At 45.4% G+C, this 27,740-nt stretch overlaps 1 protein-coding gene across 7 annotated transcripts in view; it reads left to right on the top strand.

Moving 5' to 3' along the window:
• LOC139385673 (BCAS3 microtubule associated cell migration factor-like) overlaps window positions 1–27,740 on the top strand; it is a 342,007-nt gene that overhangs the window by 285,363 nt on the left and 28,904 nt on the right. The window lies entirely within an intron of this gene.

The following is a 27,740-nucleotide window of genomic DNA, read 5'->3' as shown; positions in this document are numbered from 1 at the left end:
TTAGCCGTGAAGAGTTGTATCTGTTTACCTCCGGTGTTGTCAGGACTTTGGCGGTCCCTTCACAATACACTGACTCTGTCCTGTCTGTAGGTGCCCAGGGTTAAATTGATTTACAGGTCTGCAGTCCTACTCTAGCTGATGTAGGCAGCATATCATTTGTTTGATAGTTCACTCTTTGTTTGTCATTTTAGCCTGCTGGAATACTTGTATGAATGAGCATTGTCATTGCTCTTGACCTAAGGCAAGCCCCTTGACTTATATGATAAAGTACAGCATTTCCAGGGTGGGGGGGGCACTATTCGACAGCGACACTGTTCGCCCCAGCGCCTTTAATTTGTCTTTGTTTATTAGATGAGACGGAGGTGAGGCGCCTTCAGCTCCGTGGGGTAAAAATTGCGGCACATATTCTGCTTTCCTATCGCGTGTGCAATGATGACTGACTGGAAGAAACGGGGTTTGTTGTTTGCAGTAACTTCTTAGTTGTTGTAATATCTCAAACAGACGTGGTCCACCATTTCTAGAATCAGAGAGAGAAAAGTAGGAAGGCAGGGAGGAAGAGGGAGGGAAGGATTGACAGATAAACACAAGGTTAAATGTTTAACCATTCACGATCAAGCTTCTGCCTGGACCTTGCTCGATCATATAGCAGCTTCTGCCTGGACTTTGCTCGATCATATACAGTGCCTTGCGAAAGTATTCGGCCCCCTTGAACTTTGCGATCTTTTGCCACATTTCAGGCTTCAAACATAAAGATATAAAACTGTATTTTTTTTGTGAAGAATCAACAACAAGTGGGACACAATCATGAAGTGGAATGACATTTATTGGATATTTCAAACTTTTTTAACAAATCAAAAACTGAAAAATTGGGCGTGCAAAATTATTCAGCCCCTTTACTTTCAGTGCAGCAAACTCTCTCCAGAAGTTCAGTGAGGATCTCTGAATGATCCAACGTTGACCTAAATGACTAATGATGATAAATACAATCCACCTGTGTGTAATCAAGTCTCCGTATAAATGCACCTGCACTGTGATAGTCTCAGAGGTCCGTTAAAAGCGCAGAGAGCATCATGAAGAACAAGGAACACACCAGGCAGGTCCGAGATACTGTTGTGAAGAAGTTTAAAGCCGGATTTGGATACAAAAAGATTTAAACATCCCAAGGAGCACTGCGCAAGCGATAATATTGAAATGGAAGAAGTATCAGACCACTGCAAATCTACCAAGACCTGGCCGTCCCTCAACTTTCAGCTCGTACAAGGAGAAGACTGATCAGAGATGCAGCCAAGAGGCCCATGATCATTCTGGATGAACTGCAGAGATCTACAGCTGAGGTGGGAGACTCTGTCCATAGGACAACAATCAGTCGTATATTGCTCAAATCTGGCCTTTATGGAAGAGTGGCAAGAAGAAAGCCATTTCTTAAAGATATCCATAGTGTTGTTTAAAGTTTGCCACAAGCCACCTGGGAGACACACCAAACATGTGGAAGAAGGTGGTCTGGTCAGATGAAATCAAAATTTTACTTTTTGGCAACAGTGCAAAACGTTATGTTTGGCGTAAAAGCAACACAGCTCATCACCCTGAACACACCATCCCCACTGTCAAACATGGTGGTGGCAGCATCATGGTTTGGGCCTGCTTTTCTTCAGAAGGGACAGGGAAGATGGTTAAAATTGATGGGAAGATGGATGGAGCCAAATACAGGACCATTCTGGAAGAAAACCTGATGGAGTCTGCAAAAGACCTGAGACTGGGACGGAGATTTGTCTTCCAACAAGACAATGATCCAAAACATAAAGCAAAATCTACAATGGAATGGTTCAAAAATAAGCATATCCAGGTGTTAGAATGGCCAAGTCAAAGTCCAGACCTGAATCCAATCGAGAATCTGTGGAAAGAACTGAAAACTGCTGTTCACAAATGCTCTCCATCCAACCTCACTGAGCTCGAGCTGTTTTGCAAGGAGGAATGGGAAGAAATGTCAGTCTCTCGATGTGCAAAACTGATAGAGACATACCCCAAGCGACTTACAGCTGTAATCGCAGCAAAAGGTGGCGCTACAAAGTATTAACTTAAGGGGGCTGAATAATTTTGCACGCCCAATTTTTCAGTTTTTGATTTGTTAAAAAAGTTTGAAATATCCAATAAATGTCATTCCACTTCATGATTGTGTCCCACTTGTTGTTGATTCTTCACAAAAAATAAATTTTTATATCTTTATGTTTGAAGCCTGAAATGTGGCAAAAGGTCGCAAAGTTCAAGGGGGCCGAATACTTTCGCAAGGCACTGTAGCAGCTTCTGCCTGGACCTTGCTCGATCATAGAGCAGCCTCTGCCTGGACCTTGATCGATCATATAGCAGCTTCTGCCTGGACCTTGATCGATCATATAGCAGCTTCTGCCTGGACTTTGCTCGATCATAGAGCAGCCTCTGAAATTGACGAATACAGTAAAGTAATCCGAAATTCAAACTCAAATCATGAAAAATCTAACTAATATCATTTTGGTCTATATCCTACATTAGCTACGTACTCCCTGTTCTATGTCATCTCTGTCATTCCCTGGTCCAAAAAACTGACCTACAAACCTCAGGGAGGGATTGATACTGCAGCTAAATCAAACCAATATAACTGCTATTACGTGAACACAAACATTCCGGGAGGACATTTGAGATTCACCATCACCACCGCCAAGGGAGGTTAACTGGGTTAAGAATCTTAGCGGCTCTGAAGCCTTTTGGAGCGATTCCTTATTAATCTCTCTCACCCCCATCACATCCCCCCCACCAAGACATTATCGCCAGGTTTAGGCGGATTTACCTCGCCAGATAACACGACCAGATCTGTCAAAACAGTCAACCCCCCATCCCTACACACACACACATCCTCAGTCCCAACGCCACTGCCAGACAACACACCAACAAAACACCAAGGTTATTATGGTTTGTGAATTTATTTTGTATATTATTTAGTTTCAGTGTTAGGGACAGAAAGTAGCCTATGTGTTGTTGGCATTTATGTGTTAGTAAAGTTTTGGGGGATTTGACTTATTGTCAATATGGGGTATTAATGCATAAGGTGCTAGGTTAGGTTTAAAGGTAGACTCAGCGAGATGATGTAGACGCACCAAGTAAACAGTAGTAGTGGGTCAATTTCCGCAACAACCTGGAACTCTGAAGCTCGAGGCTAAACCTATTCCGCTGTTTTGGTCCTGTAGCTACCAGGTTGTAGTAGACACACTGTGTGACTGTGTGAGAGCAGAGTCTTGCATCGCGCTCATCTCAATGGTTGTGTTTCTCTGCTCAGACGTTGCTGATGCCTACCAGATCTTACAACACCTGGAGAGGTTTTTTACGTATCTGTTAACCACATCATGGTCGTGTTTCTCTGCTCAGACGTTGCTGATGCCTACCAGATCTTACAACACCTGGAGAGGTTTTTTACGTATCGGTTAACCACATCATGGTCGTGTTTCTCTGCTCAGACGTTGCTGATGCCTACCAGATCTTACAACACCTGGAGAGGTTTTTTACGTATCGGTTAACCACGTCATGGTCGTGTTTCTCTGCTCAGACGTTGCTGATGCCTACCAGATCTTACAAACCCTGGAGAGATTTTTTACGTATCGGTTAACCACATCATGGTCGTGTTTCTCTGCTCAGACGTTGCTGATGCCTACCAGATCTTACAACACCTGGAGAGGTTTTTTACGTATCGGTTAACCACATCATGGTCGTGTTTCTCTGCTCAGACGTTGCTGATGCCTACCAGATCTTACAACACCTGGAGAGGTTTTTTACGTATCGGTTAACCACATCATGGTCGTGTTTCTCTGCTCAGACGTTGCTGATGCCTACCAGATCTTACAACACCTGGAGAGGTTTTTTACGTATCGGTTAACCACATCATAGTCGTGTTCACCTTCTCAGACATTGCATGCATCTGCTGATAGTTGCATGCCACGTCATCGACTGTGCAGGCTGGCCCAGACTGTTATACCTTATGATGTGGTGAGCTGATATGTAAAATACCTATCCAGGCGTTGTAAGATCTGGCATGCGTCAGCAGCAACATCTGAGCAGAGAAACATGTTATAGCAGTCTGGTGCCCGACTGCACAGTCCACGACTTTCCAAGCAACCATTAGTTGATGCATGTCTGGGCAGGGGAACAACCAATATCTGCGGTGCTGCTCGTAGCAATGTAATTTCACGGCTTTTATTGAGTCAATCTCTGTGACCACCAGATTCAGAAGCTTCAAAACCCCATTAGAAAAAAAGCTTGAAAACCCCATTAGAAAAAAAGCTTGAAAACCCCATTAGAAAAAAAGCTTGAAAACCCCATTAGAAAAAAAGCTTCAAAACCCCATTAGAAAAAAAGCTTCAAAACCCCATTAGAAAAAAAGCTTGAAAACCCCATTAGAAAAAAAGCTTGAAAACCCCATTAGAAAAAAAGCTTGAAAACCCCATTAGAAAAAAAGCTTCAAAACCCCATTAGAAAAAAAGCTTGAAAACCCCATTAGAAAAAAAGCTTGAAAACCCCATTAGAAAAAAAGCTTCAAAACCCCATTAGAAAAAAAGCTTCAAAACCCCATTAGAAAAAAAACTTCAAAACCCCATTAGATTTTTTGACCAAAATTGAGAAAAACAACTAAAACTGTACATAATTCATGATTGTTTTATTTGATTTAGTTTGTTTTGGAGTCAAAGATAATAGTTTCAGTATAGTTTTAGTTTTTCAAACGGGTTTGTTAATTTTATTTCAGTTTACTAAATAGATTTTTCATGATTTGTTTTTATTTTCTTTTCTGTTGCATTTTACTATAATATGACAGGAACTTTCCTCTATCTCTCCTCGACTCTTTTCTCCTTCCCTCGCTTTTCTCCTCCTCCTTTACTTCCCACAAACTCTAGATTAGGGAGCCAACTAATCCTATATATTGTAAAAATGTTTTCTTACTAGGCCTTCTCACCAAATGACCCAATTCCCCCCTCCTCTTTTTTCCTGGTCATTGGTCAGTGATGCATCACACATGCACAACATCTGATGAACAAGTGTAGTGGCCTAAGATTGTTGGTCACATCATAAGTAGTGAGATACTGAAGATATGTGTGTGCGTGTGTGTAGTCTAAACTGTGTGTGGAGGAGTGGCCATGTGTTTATGTGAGGGACTGATTAGAACGCCTGCGTATCTTCTAACAGCCCACACACACACACACACACACACACACAAATTGAGTCAAAGTATCTCTCTCTCTTAGTCTCAATAAGTGTGTGCTCATCAACACGTCATTTTAGCATGTTTTTTTGCTGTATGGTTGCGTGTTGTTTTTTCTCCTTCCTGCTCTGCCATTAATACCTGGGGGAGGGGTGTGTAGTGTGTTATATGCAACAGTCTGGTATTGACAGTTGAATTGGTAGCCTGTATTATTGTGTGTGAACTGTCATCTGTCTCCCTACCCTGGGTCTGGGTCCTGTGTAAGGCTCTTAGAGGGATAATCTGGGCTCTGCCAGGGGTCTTACATCGCCCGCCCAGACCAGGGGTGTCGGGAGGATCAGGACGAGGCGCGAAAAGGACAGGATAGCACACACATCGACCCCGGCTCTGAGGATCGGGGGAGGGGGTTCTGATATTTCTTCATTTCTTTATTTTTGTACTTTTTGGATTATGTGTGTATTGCTAGGTATTACTGCACTGTTGGAGCTAGAGACATAAGCATTTCGCTGCACCTGCAATAACATCTTCAAATATGTGTACGGACCAAAAACTCTGATTTGATTTTGAGTTTCAGCGCTGTATGCGTGCGTGTGTGTATGGGCACTTGGGCTTGGAGGGTAGACTAGGGAAGATGTGTGTGGACTGTAGCTTACTGAGTGAAGGAGGTTGGGGGGGAGGAGGTATTTGGAGCGGACCCTCCTTGCTCTGTCTTGACCTTAGAGCCATCAGGCCCCTCAATGAGCCAGCGTGTCTGTGAAATGCACTTTATTATTGGTTAATCTGCCCACAGTGGCAGCCCTCATTTCTCATTGGATTCCACCCCTGTGGAGTGTGTGTGTGTGTGTGTGTGTGTGTGTGTGTGTGTGTGTGTGTGTGTGTGTGCGCACCGTGGGTCCGTGCCTAATTGGACAAATTTGCACAGCGGGGGTGGAGGCACAGGCATGGTGGGAGATTGATATATGGACGCTGGAGACAGAGTGCACACACACACACACACTAAATACTCTTGCACACCATAAGTATTTGTGATGCATACACACATCACATACATTCACAAATGCATACTATATACACACAAACACACACACACTCCACGCCACTAATCTAGCCCTACCCAGAGAGAAAGCGTTGGCAGTATAACGGTTATTATATGCTTAGTGTTGTGCTCATACCCAATATCTGAGATTAGCTACGTAATCAACTCCAAACTTTGAGCCCATTTGGTGAGTTTTTCTGTCTATAGATGGCGTCACCATTTCCATTGGGACATTATCCTGAAAGTGATGAAGAGTGTTGGTTGCGGTGTGTGTGTGAGGGAGGGAGGGAGAGAGGGAGAGAGGGAGAGAGGGAGGGAGAGAGGGAGGGAGGGAGAGAGGGAGGGAGGGAGAGAGGGAGGGAGAGAGGGAGGGAGGGAGGGAGGGAGGGAGGGAGGGAGGGAGGGAGGGAGGGAGGGAGGGAGGGAGGGAGATGCTAGACCCAGAGCTTTAATCAGGGTTTTTGGCGAGGGGTGAGTTTGTGATGTGTGCAGAGCCTTAAGAGCAGGTTTGAACCCACACTGTTTCATCAAGCCCTCGCGATTCGCTCATATTTGGACCAAAAGCCACCACACTCACAACCAGCTGGTTTCCAGCCCTAGACCCTAGAGTTAGGACTGTAAACACACAGTACACATACATACAGTTATACATGCAGACACAAACACACACACACAACATATACTATATACACCATATATATATACACACACACAAAAATACCACATAATGGGCCATTTCAGCACCCAGACCACAGCTAATAGAGTAAATGACAGGGGAAGGCTGTGAGAGGGTGAGAGGGTGTGTGTGTGTGTGTGTGCGTGCGTGCGTGAGACTGTGTTTGTTGTTGTTTTCCCCACACAGCTCTGGCTCTGTCCCTGGCCAAACACTCTTTGATGTGTGTGTGACAGTGTGAGGCATCCCACAGACTCTCAGGGCCAGAACCTCTCCCTCCCTCCCTCCCTCCCTCCCTCCCTCCCTTCCTTCTCTCCCTCTCTTCATCCGTTGCTCTCTTGGTCTATCTCTCCTTGTGGCTGCGGGGGATGACGAGGCACACTGCTGTTTCGCTGTAGGACCCTGCAGCTGCCTAAAACACACACTCACACACACATATGGGTCTGGTTATCTCACCCTAGTCCTCTGGCCTACTCTGTTTCTCTCTCCCTCTGTTTCTCTCTCTCTCTATATCTCTGTTTCTCTCTCTCTCTCCCTCTGTTTCTCTTTCTCTCTCTGTTTCTCTCTCTCCCTCTCTCTCTGTTTCTCTCTTTCTCTGTTTCTCTCTCTCTCCATCTCTGTTTCTCTCTCTCTCTCTCTGTTTCTCTCTCTCTCTCTGTTTCTCTCTCTGTTTCCCTCTCTCCCTCTGTTTCTCTCTCTCTCTCTCTGTTTCTCTCTCTCTCTCTGTTTATCTCTCTCTCTCTGTTTCTCTCTCTCTCTCTGTTTCTCTCTCTCTCTCTGTTTCTCTCTCTGTTTCTCTCTCTCTCTCTGTTTCTCTCTCTGTTTCTCTCTCTCCCTGTTTCTCTCTCTGTTTCTCTCTCCCTTTCTCTCTGTTTCTCTCTGTCTCTATGTTTCTCTCTTGCGCTGTCTCTGGGAGGATATGACATCATTCCTCCAGTGACCTGGCTTCCCTGTAAAGCAGGAGGATGTCTAATACAGAGATTTTAGATTTAAGCCCTGAAAGATGTTTAGACGTGTGTGTGTGTGTGTGTGTGTGTGTGTGTGTGTCTCTCTCTCCTTGGCAACAAAATATACTCTAGTCTATTTAATTAATTTATATCGCTGACATCCTCAACCATTGAGACCCAGTAGCACCCTTAGACAAAGCTACACACAGACACACACACACAGAAAGGACACGCCACTGCTGCATTCTCCATGAGTACAAGTAAACAGCATACATCTGGACTGAATCTTTCTTCCATGTCTTTGCCAAGAAGCTTCTATTTAATAAGTATTACTTAACAGAACTGTCAGAGACATAACCTAGTCTTCGAGGTAGATGGAAGGCGTTGTGTGGTTTCAGGAGAGGCACAGCTCATTGGCTCTCTCAATGGAGGCTATCTCCTGCACTTTGCGCCGCACACACACGAAAGTACACAGTGCAACGTTTTCTTTCATTTCATCTTGGCTGTGACTTCATGAAATGTCAAACCAGCCGATCTAGTTCGTTTTCCACTCCGTCTCTCTCATACACGTGAACAAACAGGCTGTGTTGATGTATGTGTTGTTGCTGTGTACGCATGCACAATGTGTGCTGTGCATGTGTGTAGTCTCCATTGTTGTTCAAGACTGTCGCCCAAACAAAATGGTTGACGTATCCTCGTTGCAGCGGACTTGTTGTCCAACCCCATATGGAACCAGTTTATCCACGATGACTTCTCTCCATTTCGGGCTCTTTGAAAATGTTGCTACTCCGCAAAAACAATATTCCCTTTGTTTCTATGTTTTTATGTTTCTTTCTTTTTAATGTCTGTCAGAAAACTTTAAATAAGTCAGCCAGCTAAGAATTACTTGCAGAAAGTTAATGCAGAAATATAATATGACGTGTTTCTCAACCTGCTGTGTTTCTAGAGAGTGTGTGTGATGTTGATGCCAGGGGATAAATCACAACAGGTGACTGATGCTTTTGGCCCATTACAGATTTTTGAAATAAGAACAATGCTTATGTGTTTTATAAAATGACCATTGTGTGTGTGTCTGTGTGAGATTTAGAGAATTTATGTAAGTAAACGTGGTGTGTGTGTGTGTGTGTGTGTGTGTGTGTGTGTGTGTGTGTGTGTGTGTGTGTGTGTGTGTGTGTGTGTTATTGGCCTATATGCTTTGGCAGGTCATGAAAGAGAACCACTGATTACACTCCCAGATGTCACACACACATCACTGCTCACCGCTCTTCTCTTTAAAGTGTGTGTCCGGTCTGTGTGTAAGGGGGTGGGGGGTAGATATCTACTGTCCCTTAGCCCTTTGTACTTTAGCAGCTCCCTAGTCCCTCTCCAGACACACACACACACACACGCATCACCCCATGCAGATTCCTCCTGTGTGTCTAACCCACTTAGCTCTAAAAATACCTTGACCGTGACATCGTCCCAGCTTACAAATCAACCATTAAATCCTAAAATTAGGCCATTATCAAAACTGACTTCAGATCAGTATATATTGACAACTGGTGGTCAATGTCTATGACTGCGTCCCATAAGGCACCCTATTACCTCTATAATAGGAATTTCCAGATGAAACAAAAGGAGACCAGTCGTTGATAAAGTGTGCCTCCGGGAAAACTATATTTTGTGTGGTATGCAATCGGGTATATCTATAATCACAAACTTGTCAAAGGCGTTTGACACTGTGGACCATACTGTCTTGGTGCAGAGATTGAAGTGTGTTGGGATTACTGGTCATGCTCTGGAGTGGTTTGAACTGCCTGTTAAAGAGAACCCGGTGTGTGGTTGGAAGTCAGACTCCATAGAGTTGTGCTCGGGTGTGCCTCAAGGATCAATTTTAGGTGCCCTGTTTATTATCTAGATCAACACCATTGGGAGACAACACTGTTCTCTATTGAAGTGGCAGCAGTTTGACGTTGGCTTTTGAAAAAGCTCAAACAGCTTTTGCCATCATTCAACAGAAACTGTACGATTTGAAGTGTTCTAAATTCCTCCAAAAACTAAATGCAAGGCATTTTCCAACACTGAACACTCTGAAAACCATGTCATTACTACCTTGGAAGGACATTCTATAGAGCAAGTCAAAAGTTGCAACATTTTGGGTGGATGAGAAGTTGATCTTCACCACCCATGTAGAGAACCTGTCAGGCAAGCTGCGTATTGGGTTTTATTACTGGCAACAAAACAAAAACTTGTGGCTCCTTTGCTGCCAGAAAAGAGTTGATTCGTTGTACTTTTCTCTCTGCATTAGACTATGGTGATACTATGTATGTGCAAGCCTCCAGCTCTACACTCTGTGTATCATGCAGCCCTTCGTTTTGTCACCAATCAGAGACGTCTAACTCACCATTGTGAACTCCAGCGTGCTGTCGGGTGAACATCACTAGCAACATGCAGGCTCAAACACTGGTACAATACATTCTTATTTAGAAGGCCATTTTAGGAAAACTGTTGTTTTACCTATCCTCTCTTCTAGCTCGAAATGAAAACACGTACAGCGCAGATCTCCATCTTGTTTTATGCTAAGAGTCCTGAAAAAAGGTCCATTCATTGCTCATTCATTACTCAGTCCCCTGGTCTTGGAATTCCCTCCACACCAACCTACAACTACAGGAACTGGTGTCCCTGGAGGAGTTGAAAGGACAAATATATGAACAGGTTGTTGAGACATGTAGTTTCTTGTTGTCACCCAATGTCACTAATTTGTGTTACCTTATGTAAGGAAGCGTGTTGTTTTACACACTGCTGTTGCCGGTGTCTTCTGTCCGTTTTCTTACTTAGTTTTTTTGCATTGTGTATTTTCTTTTAAAATGACGTCGTCTATTGCCAGGCCGTCAGCGTAAATAAGAATTTGCTCTTGCCTAGTTAAATAAAGGTTTACTAAAAAAGGTTTGATACAAGTTGCAACAGGGAGACAACCTCTAGCATAGAAGCATAGAAAATGTGTAACTGGCCTTCTCTAAGCGGGCCCTTTTATTCTAATCTCACAGAACCAATGTTCTGGTAACACCCGCCGAGTGGCTTGTAGGAAGTCACATCAGCTGCTACCGAATCACACAGGGTCACAAAATACATCAACAATCCGTGTCTTAAGTCCTTGTACCTCCAGTTTGGCATCAATCACTATCAAAAAATATGAGAACAATCCATAACGTTCAGTATCAAATCTAGTGACCATCAAAAGGAGTGTCCCAAATAGAACACTGGAAATCATAGCTGTGATATAGAGGGAAAATATAGAAATATGCTAAGCATTGTGTTAATTACTCTTAACTAAATAGTACCTTCATTCATCTTACATTTCAACATTACACCCTCTATAATGCACTACTTTTGACCAGAGGCCCTTGTCAAAAGTAGTGCACTATATAGGGATTAGAGTGCAATTTGTCATGCAGACCGTGACAGACAGCTTAATGAAGCCTGAGTCTGTTGATGTGACAGCCTCATGTTATTAGTACTGTATCAAGGCATGTCTGTCAATATGTCATGTGTCAATATGTACAGACTATTCATCTGTAAATGAGGGGGTGATCTCCATTATGGAAGACTGGAGAGAGACGGGCAGGGCTGGACGTGTATGTGTAACAAGACAGGGCTACTGAGACCTTGTGTGTGTGTGTGTGCGTGCGTGTGTGTGTGTGTGTGTGTGTGTGTGTGTGTGTGTGTGTGTGTGTGTGTGTGTGTGTGTGTGTGTGTGTGTGTGTGTGTGTGTGTGTGTGTCCTAATAAAAGTGCAGATCCTGACACGTTTACTGCAGGTATGTGTGGGTGAGGATCTCCAGAGCTTGTGTGGAGGCCAGTCAGGGGCTGGACCCAGGGCTGAGACAGATCCCGTGTCTCATGGTTGTGTACCCATTCAGTTGTTGGGAGCATATTTAGAGTATGGGACCGGTTTTTATTTATTTAGATACAGTGACGTACACACTGTCACACGTACACACTGTCACACGTACACACTGTCACACGTACACACTGTCACACGTACACACTGTCACATGCACACACTGTCACTCACACACACTTTCACACGTACACACACACGCGTATGTTGAGCAATCTAAGGCCTATACAGTCCACTCCTTGTGTTGCTATTGCCATCCCAAAAGTAGTTGGCTAGGGTTGGATTCTGTGAATAACCAAGGATTTAGGGATGGCTGGATGGATTGAGTGAGGGAAGGAGCGTCCTCCCTCGAGGGGTTCGGCGAAAGCCAGATAAGCGGTTCCAAACTTCTCTGCCAATACCAGCAAATTGTCCGTTTTCCTTTCCACACTCCCAGAGAGTCCTAGCAAAATAATTGCTTGAGAAATTGCCCTTTGCTAAAAAGCTATTTTTGTTTCTTTTTTACTATTTTAATTGAAAACAATCACACTAAGGCACTTAATTGTTACCCAGAAATGATTTGATATTGAGATAAAAATGGCTGCATTGGACGTTTAACTCTGTAGGAAAACACTTCCCCCCCCCCCCATACTCCACAACTCATTGGACCTTTAACTCTGTAGGAAAACACTTCTCCCCCCCCATACTCCACAACTCATTGGACCTTTAACTCTGTAGGAAAACACTCCCCTCCCCCCCCCCCCCCCCCCATACTCCACAACTCATTGGACGTTTAACTCTGTAGGAAAACACTCCCTCCCCCCCCCCCCCCCCCCCCCCCCCATACTCCACAACTCATTGGACGTTTAACTCTGTAGGAAAACACTTTCCCCCCCCATACTCCACAACTCATTGGACGTTTAACTCTGTAGGAAAACACTTCCCCCCCCCCCCCCCCATACTCCACAACTCATTGGACGTTTAACTCTGTAGGAAAACACTTTCCCCCCCCCCCCCATACTCCACAACTCATTGGACGTTTAACTCTGTAGGAAAACACTCCCCCCCCCCATACTCCACAACTCATTGGACCTTTAACTCTGTAGGAAAACACTTCCCCCCCCCTCCATACTCCACAACTCATTGGACGTTTAACTCTGTAGGAAAACACTTCCCCCCCCCATACTCCACAACTCATTGGACGTTTAACTCTGTAGGAAAACACTCCCCCCCCATACTCCACAACTCATTGGACCTTTAACTCTGTAGGAAAACACTCCCCCCCCCATACTCCACAACTCATTGAACCTTTAACTCTGTAGGAAAACACTTCCCCCCCCCCCCCCCCATACTCCACAACTCATTGGACCTTTAACTCTGTAGGAAAACACTTCTCCCCCCCCATACTCCACAACTCATTGGACCTTTAACTCTGTAGGAAAACACTCCCCTCCCCCCCCCCCCCCCCCCCATACTCCACAACTCATTGGACGTTTAACTCTGTAGGAAAACACCCCTCCCCCCCCATACTCCACAACTCATTGGACGTTTAACTCTGTAGGAAAACACTTTCCCCCCCATACTCCACAACTCATTGGACGTTTAACTCTGTAGGAAAACACTCCCCCCATACTCCACAACTCATTGGACGTTTAACTCTGTAGGAAAACACTTTCCCCCCCCCCCCCATACTCCACAACTCATTGGACGTTTAACTCTGTAGGAAAACACTCCCCCCCCCCATACTCCACAACTCATTGGACCTTTAACTCTGTAGGAAAACACTCCCCCCCCCCCCATACTCCACAACTCATTGGACCTTTAACTCTGTAGGAAAACACTTCCCCCCCCCCCTCCATACTCCACAACTCATTGGACGTTTAACTCTGTAGGAAAACACTTCCCCCCCCCCCCATACTCCACAACTCATTGGACCTTTAACTCTGTAGGAAAACACTCCCCCCCATACTCCACAACTCATTGGACCTTTAACTCTGTAGGAAAACACTCCCCCCCCCATACTCCACAACTCATTGAACCTTTAACTCTGTAGGAAAACACCCCCCCCCCCCCCATACTCCACAACTCATTGGACGTTTAACTCTGTAGGAAAACACTCCCCCCCCCCCCCCCCATACTCCACAACTCATTGGACGTTTAACTCTGTAGGAAAACACTCCCCCCCCCCCCCCCCCCCCCCCATACTCCACAACTCATTGGACGTTTAAACTCTGTAGGAAAACACTCCCCCCCCATACTCCACAACTCATTGGACGTTTAACTCTGTAGGAAAACACTCCCCCCCCCCATACTCCACAACTCATTGGACGTTTAACTCTGTAGGAAAACACTTTCCCCCCCCATACTCCACAACTCAACAACAATATTCTAGTAGATCAGAATGCACCATTATCAAACAGTTGTGATAATAACCTCATGGAATATGGGTGTTCTTCAATGGATGTGCTTTATTCATTTTACCATGAGTTTGGAGATGGCTATGCTGTAACTCCATTACATGACTGACATGAAGGCTCTAAAACCACCAACGCTTTATCAGAATATTTTCTGTACTCTACGTTGAGAAATATACAGCCAACAATACAGTCCACTACTACTGACACTACTGCCATCCCAAGTGTAGGTGACTAGGGTCGGATTCTGTGAATACCCATGGATAGAAGGTTGGAGGGATGGATGGATTGAGTGAGGGAAGGAGCATCCTCTCATCCTCCCTCGAGAGGGGTCCAGCGACAGCCAGATAAGCGGCTTTCTGCAAAATGACAGAATGAGATAAAGATGAGAGAAAGTAACTAGTGCCAGGTGAATACTTGGTTTAGGCCACAATCATATCAGCCTGAACTGAATAGAGAGGATTCTCCAGAAGCAGATTTTACTTCCTGGAAGTAGGGTCCCTCTGTGATTTTTTAACAATTGGGGATGGTGTTGTTATAATCGGGAAAATAGAGAGATTATGAGGAGAGAGGGAAAGAGGGCGAGAGAAGAGAACACACATTTCTGTCCTGTCAAGCAAACAAATGGGCCTGAACATCAGTGTGTAACTCATGACCATCACCGCATCATCATCACATTAGCCTCATTCAATTACACTGCAACTCAATGCTCCCTGAAATCAGTTAACTACTGCTAAACCATGAAGTGCACTTTTCATAGACAGTCCATGTTTTACCTAGACCCACATTTTGTTTAGGTGTGGTTAGGCACTTATGGTAATGAGATGAAGGGACTAGTCTTCCCCAAGGTGTTTGGGTTGGGGAGATGCTATATACATTATTTTAATTGGATAGAGGCAGATAAGTGTTGTTAAGTCAGGAGGGGTAGAGTTAGAAGTGGCATGTGATTGTATGTGTCACAAATGGCACCCTATTCCCAATAGAGTGCACTACTTTTGACAAGAGCCCATAGGGCTCATTTGCGATGCATCTGTTGTGTTTTCTGGATTGCCAGATTCTGGGTAGAGATATGAAGGCTGTTTGGGTTGTAGGGAAATCTGCTGTTTGAGAGAGAGTATTAAGATTCTCTGACCTGAGGGTGACCCCTCGGCACCAGGCTGTAGAAGTACACACACACAGATCGTCGCTGTCAGACCACGCCTGCCGTTTGTCAGGAAACACACCCTGGAGAGATTTTCTCTGTGTCAAACCCCTTGCTCCTCTCTAATCAAGACCAGGGCGCCTCCTCACCCCATCATTACCACCGCACGCCCCTAACATACACACCCCGTCAGCACAGGCCCTAGAAAGTGGTATGCGAGGATGGTGCCGACAGACACTGCAGCTCTGCTTCTAGCTCCAAAGCAACTTTGCAGTATTTTGTTTTATTTTGTGTTATTTCTTACATTATTATATTAGCATTTTTTTGTGTTATAACATACAACCGGAAATATCTTTTGGATATCAGAGCGGCGGTAACTCACCAGCATTACTACCAGGAATGCTACTTTCCCGAATTGGATCCTTTGTTCGTACACCCCAGGGCAATTGAACTTATCCCAAAGGCTGCTCCAAGACGCTGCCAGTGGAGAAGAGGTATTCGGAGTGGACTTCTCCGACTCAGGAGGCGGGCACACCATCCACTGCTTACGAGTATATTACTTGTTAATGTTCAGTCTCTGGATAGTAAAGTAGACGAGCTCAGGGCGAGGATCTCCTTCCAGAGAGACATCAGGGTCTGTAACATACTTTGTTTCACGGAGTCATGGCTCTGTCGGGATATACTGTCCCCGTCCATACAGCAAGCTGGGTTCTCAGTTCATCACGCAGACAGGAATAAAGAACTCTCCGGGAAGAAGAAAGGCAGGGGTGTATGTTTCATGACTAACTACACATAATGTGATTGTGATACCATACAGAAACTCAACTCCTTTTGTTTGTCCGACCTAGAATACCTCAATCAGATGCCAACCGTATTACCTTCCAAGAGAATTATCTTCGGTTATAGTCACAGCCGTGTATATTCCCCCTCAAGCTGATACCATGATGTCCCTCAAGGCACAACACCACTGGACTTTATGCCACATATCCTGAGGCCGCATTTATTGTAGCTGGGGATTTTAACAAAGCAAATTTGAGGAAAACGCTACAAAAGTTCTATCAACACATTGACTGTACTACCCGCTTAGGAAAAACATTAGATCACTGCTACTTGCCTTTTCGAGACGCCTACAAGGCCCTCCCCCGCCCTCCCTTCAGCAAATCAAATCAGGACTCCATTTTGCTCCTCCCTTCCTATAGGCAGAAACTTAAACAGGAAGTACCCGTTCTAAGGTCTATTCAATGCTGGTTTGACCAATTGGAATCCATGCTTCAAGATTGTTTTGATCATGCGGACTGGGATATGTTCCAGGTAGCCTCAGAGAATAACATTGATGTTTACACGGACACGTGACTGAGTTCATCAGGGAGTGTATAGGGGATGTTTTTCCCTACCGCGTTTAACCATGGAAATGTGACTGGGAATATGGTTGAATACAAACAGTGTAGTTATTCTCTCTCTAAGGCAATCAGAGACAAAGTGGAGTCGCAATTCAACGGCTCAGACACGAGACGTATGGGTCTACAGACAATCACGGACTACAAAAGGAAAACCAGCCACGTTGCGGACACCAACGTCTTGCTCCCAGACGAACTAAACACCTTTGCACGTTTTGAGGATAACACAGTACCATCGACGCGGCCCGCTAGAAAAGACTGTGGGCCCTCGTTCTCCATGGCCGATGTGAGTAAGACGTTTAAGCGTGTTAACCCTTGCAAGGCTGCCGCCCCAGATGGCATCCCTAGCCGAGTCCTCAGAGCACACGCAGACCAGCTGGCTGGAGTGTTTACAGACATATTCAATCTCTCCCTATCGCAGTCTGCTGTCCCCACTTGCTTCAAGATGTCCACCATTGTTCCTGTACCCAAGAAAGCAAAGGTAACTGAGCTAAATTACTATCGCCCTGTAGCACTCACTTCTGTCATCATGAAGTGCTTTGAGAGGTAGAACTACCCATCCCGGATCCGGGAGAATTGTCATCAACTACACTAATTAGCATAGAGCAACGGTCAAAAAATATTCATATTCATGAAATCACAAGTGAAATATAGTGAAACACAGCTTAGCCTTTTGTTAATCACCCTGTCATCTCAGATTTTGAAATTATGCTTTACAGCCAAAGCAAGACAAGTGTTTGTGTAAGTTTATCGATAGCCTGGCATAGCATTATGTCCAGCTAGCAGCAGGAAGCTTGGTCACGAAAATCAGAAAAGCAATCAAATTAACCGTTTACCTTTGATGATCTTCGGATGTTTTCACTGACGAGACTCCCAGTTAGACAGCAAATGTTCCTTTTGTTCCATAAAGATGATTTTTCTACCCAAAATTCCTCCGTTTGTTTGTCACTTTATGTTGAGAAATCCACCGGAAATAGCGGCCATGACAACGCTGGAAAAAAATTCTAATTATATCCATAATATCGACAGAAACATGGCAAACATTTTTTATAATCAATCCTCAAGGTGTTTTTCAAACATCTATTCGATAATATATCAACCGGGACAATTGGCTTTTCAGTAGGAGCGAGAGGAAAAATGACTACCTCTGTCTTTTACGCAAGAATCACTCTGAGAGCCCTCAGCTGGCCACTTACGCAATGTAGTCGTTTACGCTCATTCTTCAACATAAAGGCGTGAAACTACGTCTCAATGCTGTAGACACCTTAGGGAATACGTAGAATCTGGTTGATATCCCTTTCAGTGGCCAATAGGGGTGCATAGGAAGACAACGGTTTCAAAACATGAGTCACTTCCTGATTGGATTTTTCTTAGGCTTATAATATTTTGACAGTTTTGGAAACTTTAGAGTGTTTTCTATCCTAAGCTGTCAATTATATGCATATTCTAGCAACTGGTCCTGAGAAATAGGCAATTTACTTTGGGAATGTTATTTTTCCAAAAATGAAAATAGTGCCCCCTAGTTTCAAGAGGTTAAGGATCATATCACCTCTACCTTACCTGACACCCTAGACCCACTTCAATTTGCATACCGCCCCAATAGATCCACAGATGATGCCTGCGCACTGCCCTATCCCATCTGGACAAGAGGAATAACTACGTCAGAATGCTGTTCATTGACTATAGCTCAGCCTTCAACACCATAGTACCCTCCAAGCTTAAGCTCCGGGCCCTGGGTCTGAACCCAGCCCTGTGCAACTGGGTCCTGGACTTCCTGACGGGCCGCCCCCAGGTGTTGAAGATAGGAAACAACTTCACCGAACCTCAACAAAGGGGCCCCACAAGGGTGCATGCTCAGCCCCCTCCTGTACTCCCTGTTCACCCATGACTGCGTGGCCACGCACGCCTCCAACTCAATCAAGTTTGCAGACGACACAATAGTAGTTGGTCTGATTACCAACAATGACGAGACAGCCAACAGGGAGGAGGTGAGGGCCCTGGCGGAGTGATGCCAGGAAAATAACCTCTCCCTCAATGTAAACAAAACGAAGGAGCTGATGGTGGACTTCAGGAAACAGCAGAGGGACTACGCCCCATCTACATCCACGTGACCGCAGTGGAGAAGGTGGAAAAACAGCTATCTCAAGGCCATTAGACTGTTAAATAGCCATCACTAGCCGGGACCACCCACCTACTCAACCCTGCATCTTAGCCTCTACGGCCCTATATACATAGACATGGAATCAATGGCCACTTTAATAATGGAACGCTCGTCACTTTAATCATGTTTACGTACTGCTTTACTCATCTCATATGTATATACTGTATTATATTCTGCTGTATTGTAGTTAATGCCACTCCGACATTGCTCATCCTAATATTTATATATTTCTTAATTCCATTATTTTACTTTTAGATGTGTGTGTATTGTTGTAAATTATTAGCTACTACCGCACTGTTGGAGCTAGGAACTTTGATTTGAAAGGAGAAAACAGAGCGGTGTTGTCCCCCAGCAAGGCCACATTCATTTCCCTTTTCATGTAAGTCTCCTGCGTCTCTCTCTCTTGTGTTTTTAAGTGGTCAGAGCCATCAAAAACCCAGCAGAACAGACCTTCAAACCAGAACCACAGTCCCCATAAGGAAGGGTGGCCTCCAGGTTAGCCCGGTTACTGCGCCCGGCGGTGCCATGATGGATGAAGAATATCTGGACCCAGTCAATGTCTTGGAATCCAAAGAGAATATTATTTACCAAAAACTGCTGTAAAAAAATATATATATTTTATTGTGTTGATAAGATGGCGGCCATTCGGATCCAGGAATAAACAACCAATGTTGCCATATTGTTTTGCGCTATACACCAGAGGCCCAGCCTGCATCATACCAGGCATCTCGTACTTTGATCCTGATGTTCTTTTATATGTAATTTGGTGTGTGTGTGTGTGTGTCCTCTCGATAGCCAATCTGTCCCCTCTCAGGTGCCCTCATAACTGTGTGCACACCACTTAATCAGACAAGCCAGCATAATCAGTTTTCAAATCACTGATGAAGGATTTTGAGGCTGATTCCCTGACCTGTCAATGTTTTTAATTTGCTGTTTTATACTCTTGTGAATTCAATGGTTTTTACTAGATTACTTGTAGTTTTTCATGTTGTCTGTCTGTAATTTGTTTGTAATGACTTGGTGCTGCCTATCTTGGCCAGGGCGCTCTTGAAAAATAGATTTTAATATCAATGAGCCCTTCCTGGTTAAAGAAAGGTTAAATAAAATTCAATAAAAAATAAACTGGAGAAGACACGCAGTCACACACATTACATGGTGCGCTGTGTGTTTACATAATGCGTGTGCAAACACAGACACTTATGTGTGGTACCATCGTTCAGGGTCAAAGCACGTGAGCATATGGTGTGTTTGGGAACTATACGGTGCAGTCACGTGTACATTGACAGACACACAATATGACATTTTTTCAGGGCCACAATCTGTGCAGCATTTTCAGTATCCCAGTATCAGCCATTATGATGATGCAGGTTCCAGTTTCAGATTAGAAGGGAGGCAGGCTGAGTCACAGGTCTAATCCCACACACAGAGAGAGAACAGAGAGTTATTATCTGCTGGGATATCTGTGCGGCTTTGTCACTCTCACCGTCCTGGTGTGGGGGTTATGTTGTTGGGACAATTATGTCCTATCTCACTTCCATCCTTTGATCTCACTGACTGAACCTACCGCCACGTTTAGACCTTTTTCCTATTGAGCGGTTTGAAGACAAATCATGCTGTCGCCCCTAAAAAGTCCCCCCACCAAGACAGAGAGCATGTGGGTCAGATATGTATACACACTACAGTACAGAGAGGTGTGTGTTTGTCTCAAAGGCTTTGAAGTCTGTCTGACAGTGCCACACACAGTGCAGAGACAGACAGCCTCCTCTGCTATTAAAGGTTTAAGGCTAATCGTGAGCTAGCCATCATTGCCTCTCTGACACTCCTTTAAACTGGCTTTAAACAGGGAGGTGCAAAGTGAAGCCTCTCTGTGTGTGCTTACGTGTGTGTGTGTGCTTACGTGTGCGCGTGTGCTTGCGTGTGTGTGTGTGCTTACGTGTGCGTGTGTGCTTGTGTGTGTGAGTGGGTGTGAGTCTTTGGCCCCAGGCAAGCCCCAGTATTGACAGGATTACTAGTACTCAGCCAACCCAGGAGAGAGAGAGGGGGGGGGGGAGTAAATCATTTAAAAGCAGGGCCTAGTGTAATGAAAGACAGGGAATCTAGTGAAGAGCAAAGAGAGACCTCCTGGGAGCTAGCTACCTATCACAGGCGTTAATCCTGGGAGTTACAGCTCGATTAACACTTAACAAGTCGCTCACCACTTAGCTCCTCTCCTCTCTCACCGATTCTCCTCTCCATGGCCCTGCCCTGCCTGGCCACCATCACACACACTCTGTCAGACTTGGTCACAGTGCAAGAAGTGTGTGTGTGTGTTTGACTACCACTGATAAAGACATAGCATCAACCTCAAGTCTGCTGTCTCACATCCCAGCTAGTCACCACACCAAGACATCCATGCATTCCGTGCCCCAACTGCTCCAGGTACAAGTTGTCCAGGTCCAACTCAGGGGGTTAGTCTGTATCTTTCTAAGTATACACTTCTGTGTCCTTCACTCCGGTCAAATCCTGATTTACGCAGTGGCATGTTTGTTTTCCAGAAGGCGTTTGTTTTCCCAACACAAATGACCGCCGTCCCTGTGTTACAACCCTCCGTTTACAGCCCTAAGGACTCGTTAGCTTCGCCGCTCTAATGGCACCCCCCTACAGTAAAGCCTAATTGAATTATCGCTATCAGCTAGCCAACCGTTAGCCTCCCGTCATTAGGCTATTTAGCAGCCAGGTAGCCCAGAGATGATGGCATGTGGCCGGTAGTTATGCATTGTGTGTGTTTGTGCGAGTCCAGCTGTGCCATCCTGAGCTGCTGCCCTGTTGTAAAGTTGAACACACACACTGATTAAGTCTTTAAGGAAACTAGCGTTGGGAGAGATCAAGAAGGGCCTGATTGTCAGTTGGAGTGGCGGTGAACTAACAGCTGGGAGAAAACTAATCCAGCCTGGGATTTAGTTTTACCACGATAAAAAAAGATTATATTCGCCCCACCCTCTCTTTCTCCTCTCTCTTTCTATTTCTCTCTCTTTCTCTCCTTTCTCTCTCTCCTCTCCTCTCCCCTCTTTCTTCTCTCTCTACTCTCTCCTCTGTCTCTTCTGTCTCTCCTCTCTCGCTAAAATGATTGTGAACATCATGTCCTCATGTTTCAGTTTGTCGGTGACAAATAGAAAAATGAGGGATTGAGATAGACACAAACCAAAGCCCCACACTACAGAAGAGGAAGCCCATATCCTGCTGCTCCACACTCACGCTGCTAACCCCTGAGGAGTGCTGGGGTTATTTGATTAGATTCATAATGATAATGACAGGAGTGGAGGAGTGGGACTGGCTGTCACAGGCTAGAGGATCGAGAGATCACCCCTGATGGAGAGGAGGGGGGGGACTGGTGAACTTGACATCTACTACAGTGCAGTCAAAATATATTCAGACCTGTTTACTTTTTCCACATTTTGTTACGTTACACTTAACAGCCTAATTTTAAAATGGATTATATAAAAAATATGTTAATCTACTCACAATACCCCATAATGACAGTTAAAACAGATTTCAGACATTTTTGCAAAGGTATAAAAAAAAATTAAAGCAGAAATACCTTATTTACATAAATATTCAGACCCTTTGCTATGAGACTTGAAATTGAACTCAGGTATATCTTGTTTCCATTGATCATCCTTGAGATGTTTATACAACTTGATTTTAGTCCACCTGTGGTAAATTCAATTGATTGGACATGATTTGGAAAGGCACACACCTGTCTATATAAGGTCCCACAGTTGACAGTGCATGTCAGAGCAAAAAAGCCATGAGGTTGAAGGAATTGTCCGTAGAGCTCCGAGACAGGATTGTGTAGAGGCACAGATCTGGGGAAGGGTACCAAAAAATGTCTGCAGCATTGAAGGTCCCCAAGAACACAGTGGCCGCCATCATTCTTAAATGGAAGAAGTTTGGAACCTTCCAGAAGGACAACAATCTCTGCAGCACTCCACCAATCAGGCCTTTGTGGTAGAGTGGACAGACAGCAGCCACTCATCAGTAAAAGGCACATGACAGCCCACTTGGAATTTGCCAAAAGGGACCTAAAGGACACTGACCATGAGAAACAAGATTCTCTGGTCTGATGAAACCAAGATTGAACTCTTTGGCCTGAATGCATCACATCTGGAGGAAACCTGGCACCATCCCTACGGTGAAGCATGGTGGTGGCAGCATCATGCTGTTGGGATGTTTTTGAGCAGCAGGGACTGGGAGACTAGTCAGGATCGAGGGAAAGATGAACAGAGCAAAGTACAGAGAGATCATTGATGAAAACCTGCTCCAGAGCTCTCAGGATCTCAGACTGGGGAGAAGATTTACCTTCCAACAGGACAACGACCCTAAGCACACAGCCAAGACAACGCAGGAGTGGCTTCGGGACCAGTCTCTGAATACCAGAGCCTCGGCTTGAACCTGATCAAACATCTCTGGAGAGACCTGAAAATAGCTATGCAGCGACGCTCCCTATCCAACCTGACAGAGCTTGAGAGGATCTGCAGAGAAGAATGGGAGAAACTCCCCAAATACAGGTGTGCCAAGCTTGTAGCGTCATACCCAAAACTCAAGGCTGTATTCGCTGCCAAAAGTTCTTCAACAAAGTACTGAGTAAAGCGTCTGAATACTTATGTAAATATGATTTCCATTTTTTATTTTTAATAAATCAGTGTCATGGTGGTTTTAGTGTAGTAACTAATACGACATACTTTGGTGTACAGTCGTGGCCAAAAGTTTTGAGAATGACACAAATATAAATTTTCGCGAAGTTTGCAGCTTCAGTGTCTTTAGATATTTTTGTCAGATGTTACTATGGAATACTGAAGTATAATTACAAGCATTTCATAAGTGTCAAAAGATTTTATTGACAATTGCATGAAGTTGCTGCAAAGAGTCAATATTTGCAGTGTTGACCCTTCTTTTTCAAGACTTCTGCAATCCGCCCTGGCATGCTGTCTATTAAATTCTGGGCCACATCCTGACTGATGGCAGCCCATTCTTGCATAAATCAATGCTTGGAGTTTGTCAGAATATGTGGGATTTTGTTTGTCCACCCGCCCTCTTGAGGATTGAAAACAAGTTCTCAATGGGATTAAGGTCTGGGGAGTTTCCTTGCCATGGACCCAAAATATCGATGTTTTGTTCCCCGAGCCACTTAGTTATCACTTTTGCCTAATGGCAAGGTGCTCCATCATGCTGGAAAAGGCATTGTTTGTCACCAAACTGTTCCTGGATGGTTGGGAGAAGTTGCTCTCGGAGGATGTGTTGGTACCATTCTTTATTCATGGCTGTGTTCTTAGGCAAAATTGTAAGTGAGCCAACTACCTTGGCTGAGAATCAACCCCACACATGAATGGTCTCGGGATGCTTTACTGTTGGCATGACACAGAACTGATGGTAGGGGAAAGGGGATTCATCAGAGAAAATGACTTTACCCCAGTCCTCAGCAGTCCAATCCCTGTGCCCTTTGGAAGAATATCAGTCTGTCCCTGATGTTTTTCCTGGAGAGAAGTGGCTTCTTTGCTGCCCTTCTTGACACCAGGACATTATCCAAAAGTCTTCGCCTCACTGTGCGTGCAGATGTACTCACACCTGCCTGCTGCCATTCCTGAGCAAGCTCTGTACTGGTGGTGCCCTGATCCCGCAGCTGAATCAACTTTAGGAGACGGTCCTGGCGCTTGCTGGACTTTCTTGGGTGCCCTGAAGCCTTCTTCACCACAATTGAACCGCTCTCCTTGAAGTTCTTGATGATCCGATAAATGATTGATTTAGGTGCAATCTTTCTGGCAGCAATATCCTTGCCTGTGAAGCCCTTTTTGTGCAAAGCAATGATGATGGCACGTGTTTCCTTGCAGGTAACCATGGTTGACAGAGGAAGAACAATGATTCCAAGCACCACCCTCCTTTTGAAGCTTCCAGTCTGTTATTCGAACTCAATCAGCCGGACAGAGTGATCTCCAGCCTTGTCCTCGTCAACACCCACACCTGTGATAACGAGAGATTCACTGACATGATGTCAGCTGGTCCTTTTGTGGCAGGGCTGAAATGAAGTGGAAATGTTTTTGGGGATTCAGTTAATTTGCATGGCAAAGAGGGACTTTGCAATTAATTGCAATTCTTCTGATCACTCTTCATAACATTCTGGAGTATATGCAAATTGCCATCATAAAAACTGAGGCAGCAGACTTTGTGAAAATTAATATTTGTGTCATTCTCAAAACTTTTGGCTAGGACTGTAGTTGGCTAGGACTGTTTCCGTGTTGTGGTTAGTGTTTTTGCTCTGTAGTGGTTGACGTGAACCCCAGGCGTGGGTGTGAGAAATTAGTTCGTACCATTAGGAACCTTCCATCATGTTAATTGAGACTAATGGGTTAATAGCTTTGTGAAGGAAGTATCCATAGAGCATCTGGAGTGCTGTGACAGTGAATTCAGGACACACTTACTCTTACGCTGACACAGGCTAACTCAAGCTCTCACACCTCAATTCCACCCGTTACGTACTCAGCCCATGTAAATAAATGAACTAGCTCACTAAACGTCACACACGGTTCACATTCACAGCAAGGCCGGGGGTTGTTTAAAGGGTCAAAACTGTAATTCCACACTGTTGTAAAACATCAAATCAACAGCTTGGTAACTATAATAACGTCATGTCCCTTTCAAGAGCGCTAGTATGGCACACAGGGCTACTGTTCTCTGTCTCACCCACACACACACCAACACCCCACACACACACCAACACCCCACACACAGGGCTACTGTTCTCTGTCTCACCCACACACACACCAACACCCCACACACACACACACCAACACCCCACAAACAGGGCTACTGTTCTGTCTCACCCACACACACACCAACACCCCACACACACACACCAACACCCCACACACACACCAACACCCCACACAGGGCTACTGTTCTCTGTCTCACCCACACACACACCAACACCCCACACACACACACACCAACACCCCACAAACAGGGCTTACTGTTCTGTCTCACCCACACACACACCAACACCCCACACACACACCAACACCCCACACACACACCAACACCCCACACAGGGCTACTGTTCTCTGTCTCACCCACACACACACCAACACCCCACACACAGAGCTACTGTTCTCTGTATCACCCACACACACACACCAACACCCCACACACAGGGCTACTGTTCTCTGTCTCACCCACACACACACACACACACCAACACCCCACACACACACCAACACCCCACACACAGGGCTACTGTTCTCTGTCTCACCCACCCACACACACACACCAACACTCTACACACAGGGCTACTGTTCTGTCTCACCTACCCCCCCACACACACCAACACCCCACACACAGGGCTACTGTTTTCTGTGTCACCCACACACACACACCAACACCCCACACACAGGGCTACTGTTCTCTGTCTTACCCACACACACACACACCAACACCCCACACACAGGGCTACTGTTCTCTGTCTCACCCACCCACCCGCCCACACACACCAACACCCCACACACAGGGCTACTGTTCTCTGTCTCACCCACACACACACACACACACACTCCACACACAGGGCTACTGTTCTCTGTCTCACCAACACCCCACACACAGGGCTACTGTTCTCTGTCTCACCCACCCACCCACACACACACACCAACACCCCACACACAGGGCTACTGTTCTCTGTCTCACACACACACACACACCAACACCCCACACACAGGGTTACTGTTCTCTGGCTCACCCACACACACACACACACACCAACACCCCACACACAGGGCTACTGTTCTCTGTCTCACCCTCACACACACACACCAACACCCCACACACAGGGCTACTGTTCTCTGTCTCACCCACACACACACACCAACACCCCACACACAGGGCTACTGTTCTCTGTCTCACCCACACACACCAACACCCCACACACAGGCTCTTGGCCATGGCTTTGATAGTGGGCCTGCTGGCAAGGAGGGGGGGGGGGGGGGTTCCTTTGAGGAATCACCTACACACACAGCTGTTTTATGAAGTAGTGTTAAAGTTATCAGTGTCTCCTGGCTTCCCCGGGACAGTGTGTGTCTAACAGCAGATAGCCAAGTGGAGACCTGGTCCCTCTTATCTGTGTGTAGAACCAGGCCAGGCAGGGCGGCCCGTGCGGGCTCTCGCCCCAGCATTAAAGCCTGTCAGTGGGCCGGAGTGTGGCTGAGGCTGGCCAGGTCTCCATACACCAAGGGCCTAGATAGACACTGAACTTAGCTCTGAGATCAAAGGGTCCACTGTCACTGCTCCTTCTGATAACACAGACCCAGTCTGGACCAGGGGACTGGGTGTCAGTGTAGAGAGAGACCAACCAAATAACAACCACCAAACCACAACCACCAGACAAACAAAAAATAGCAGCAAGTCTAGGGAGGCTCTTTTATGATAAAGATCATTCCAGCATTTTACTGGTGTTTTCTCACTCTAGTTCCTTCTCTGTTTTGCATTCTTCTTTCCTCTGCTCTGTCATGCCTCCTTTTCTATCAGTCATTGTCTTTTTATACATCTCTCTCTCTATCTCTCCCTCTCTCTCGGTCTTTCCGCTCTGTTTATCAGTCCAGTGGCTCTTCTTAACTTTCCAGGAAAAAAGGACCTCTCCTCTTCCCTTGTTTGATCTCATCCCTCCATCCAATTCACTGCTGTGTTTTCTAATGATACAGTGAAAACCCTGTGGTATCCTAAAAAGCACCAGGCTGGCCTAAAGAAACATACACATCTTGTTCATGCCTGTGTGTCTGCATTCCATATTTACTCTGGGGCTGTTAATACCCCACAGAAGAGAGAGTGCCTCTCTGCACGTACACTGTGTTTTCCAACAAGACACCCACCTTGGAC

The sequence above is a fragment of the Oncorhynchus clarkii genome, chromosome 27 (assembly GCF_045791955.1).
Source record: "Oncorhynchus clarkii lewisi isolate Uvic-CL-2024 chromosome 27, UVic_Ocla_1.0, whole genome shotgun sequence".
NCBI lineage: Eukaryota > Metazoa > Chordata > Actinopteri > Salmoniformes > Salmonidae > Oncorhynchus > Oncorhynchus clarkii.
Note: the sequence above shows the minus strand (reverse complement) of the source record. Positions and strands in the feature narration are given on the sequence as shown.